Here is a 2,931-nt window from a genome sequence, read left to right on the forward strand (position 1 = left end):
TGCGCCCCCCCGGCCTGCTCACTGCAGCCTGTGCACGCTCCCGTGCGTGGCCACGTTGCCGCTAGCCGGTAGCCCGCCCGCCTAGTCCGCGCCTGCTTCCGCGCGCCCGCGCCGGCCCCATCCACCGCTGCTCCACGGCTCACCGGAGCCCGCCTCCCCTGGTGGCCTCGGGCACGCGTCCGCGCGACGCCGTCCCCTGCGCTCGCCGCCGCCGCGAACTGTGGCCTCGGTCAGTCGGCGCCCGGGTCCGGCGCCCCTGGGCTCCGTCCGCCGCACCCGGGTTAGCCTCAACGGGTGCCCACACCCGTGCCCGTTTGCCCGTTTGGCCCCTGGGGCCTATGACAGATGGGCCCCATGCCCATAACGTTTTATTAAAAAAAAGAGGAATTAGAAATAAAAATAATAAATAAATAAATGATTTAATAAAATTAATTATTAATTAGTTAATTATCTAATGAATTAATTAAGTTAATTAATCCGGTTTAATTAATTTAATTAACTAGTTGAGTTTAATTAACCTGATCAATTAACCTAAACCCTAATTAAACTAACAGTGTATGACAGGTGGGTCCCACGGGACCCACATGTCAGGTTGACCAGGTCAACGGTCAATGCTGACTGCTGACGTCAGCATGACATCATGCTGACGTCATAATTCCATTTTTCGAATTAATTAAATAATTAATTAAATTCCAAAAATTAATAAAATCTTTAGAAAATCATATCTTTTAATCCGTAACTCGGATTAAAATATTTTCAACATGAAAGTTGCTCAGAACGAAGAGACGAATCCGGATACGCAACCCGTTCGTCCGCCACACACCCCTAACATATCAAACTCGCAACTTTCCCCCTCCGGCTCCTCTGCCCGAAAACACGGAACACCGGGAATACTTTCCCGGATGATTCCCCCCTTCACCGGTATCACCTCATACCGCGTTAGAACACGTCTAGCTCTGCTTGTTGACCTGTTATGCACTTGCTTGCTATGTATTTACTGTTTCTCCCCCCTCTTCTCTCCGGTAGCCCCCGTGACGATGCTGATGCCCCTGTGGACGACTACGTCACCGACGACCCCTCCTTCTTGTCTGAGCAACCAGGCAAGCCCCCCCCTTGATCACCAGATATCGCCTATTCTCTTCTATACTACTTGCATTAGAGTAGTGTAGCATGTTACTGCTTTCCGTTAATCCTATTCTGATGCATAGCCTGTCATTGCTGCTACAGTCATTGATACCTTACCCGCAATCCTAAATGCTTAGTATAGGATGCTAGTGTTCCATCAGTGACCCTACACTCTTGTCCGTCTGCTATGCTATACTACTGGGCTGTGATCACTTCGGGAGGTGATCACGGACATATACTATATATTTTACACTGTTACATTACTGGTGATACTGTTTGGAGATGGGGGCTGAAGGGGCAGGTGGCTCCATCCAGGTAGTGGTGGGCCTGAGTTCCCGACGGCCCCCGACTGTTACTTGTGGCGGAGCGGCAGGGCAGGTTGAGACCACCTAGGAGACAGGTGGGCCTGGCCCTGTTCGGCGTTCGTGGATACTTAACACGCTTAACGAGATCTTGGTATTTGATCTGAGTTGGCTACGAGCCTATACGCACTAACCATCTACGCGGGAGTAGTTATGGGTATCCCGACGTCGTGGTATCAGCCGGAGCACTTCAGACGTCAGCGACGGAGCGGCGCGCGCCGAATTGGACTGGAATGCCACTAGGCTAGGTCTGCTTTCGGCCGCCCTCGCAACGTGCAGGTGTGCTATGGGCGATGGGCCCAGACCCCTGTGCGCTTAGGTTTAGACCGGCGTGCTGGCCTCTCTGTTTTGCCTAGGTGGGGCTGCGACGTGTTGATCTTCCGCGGCCGGGCATGACCCAGGAAAGTGTGTCCGGCCAAATGGGATCAAGCGTGTTGGGTTATGTGGTGCACCCCTGCAGGGAAGTTAATCTATTCGAATAGCCGTGATCTTCGGTAACAGGACGACTTGGAGTTGTACCTTGACCTTATGACAACTAGTACCGGATACTTAATAAAACACACCCTTCCAAGTTCCACAGACAACCCGGTGATCGCTTTTCCGCAGGGCGACGAGGAGAGGATTGCCGGGTAGGATTATGCTATGCGATGCGACTGGAGATGCACTTGGAGATGCTACCTGGATATGCTACTTGGAGATGCTACTTGGAGGACTTCAATCTACTCTCTTCTACATGCTGCAAGACGGAGGCTGCCAGAAGCGTAGTCTTCGACAGGATTAGCTATCCCCCTTTTATTCTGGCATTCTGCAGTTCAGTCCACCGATATGGCCTTTTACACATATACCCATGCATATGTAGTGTAGCTCCTTGCTTGCGAGTACTTTGGATGAGTACTCACGGTTGCTTTTCTCCCTTTTTTCCCCTTTCCCTTCTACCTGGTTGTCGCAACCAGATGCTGGAGCCCTGGAGCCAGACGCCACCGTCGACGATGATTCCTACTACACCGGAGGTGCCTACTGCTACGTGCAGGCTGACGACGACGACCAGGAGTAGTTAGGAGGATCCCAGGCAGGAGGCCTGCGCCTCTTTCGATCTGTATCCCAGTTTGTGCTAGCCATCTTATGGCAACTTGTTTAACTTATGTCTGTACTCAGATATTGTTGCTTCCGCTGACTCGTCTATGATCGAGCACTTGTATTCGAGCCCTCGAGGCCCCTGGCTTGTATTATGATGCTTGTATGACTTATTTTATTTGTAGAGTTGTGTTGTGATATCTTCCCGTGAGTCCCTGATCTTGATCGTACACATTTGCGTGCATGATTAGTGTACGATTGAATCGGGGGCGTCACAAGTTGGTATCAGAGCCGACTGCCTGTAGGAATCCCCTTCCACACTCCTTGGCCGAAGTCGAGTCTAGACTTTACAAAACTTTTACTAACTTGG

The sequence above is a fragment of the Triticum dicoccoides genome, chromosome 7B, assembly GCF_002162155.2.
Source record: "Triticum dicoccoides isolate Atlit2015 ecotype Zavitan chromosome 7B, WEW_v2.0, whole genome shotgun sequence".
NCBI lineage: Eukaryota > Viridiplantae > Streptophyta > Magnoliopsida > Poales > Poaceae > Triticum > Triticum dicoccoides.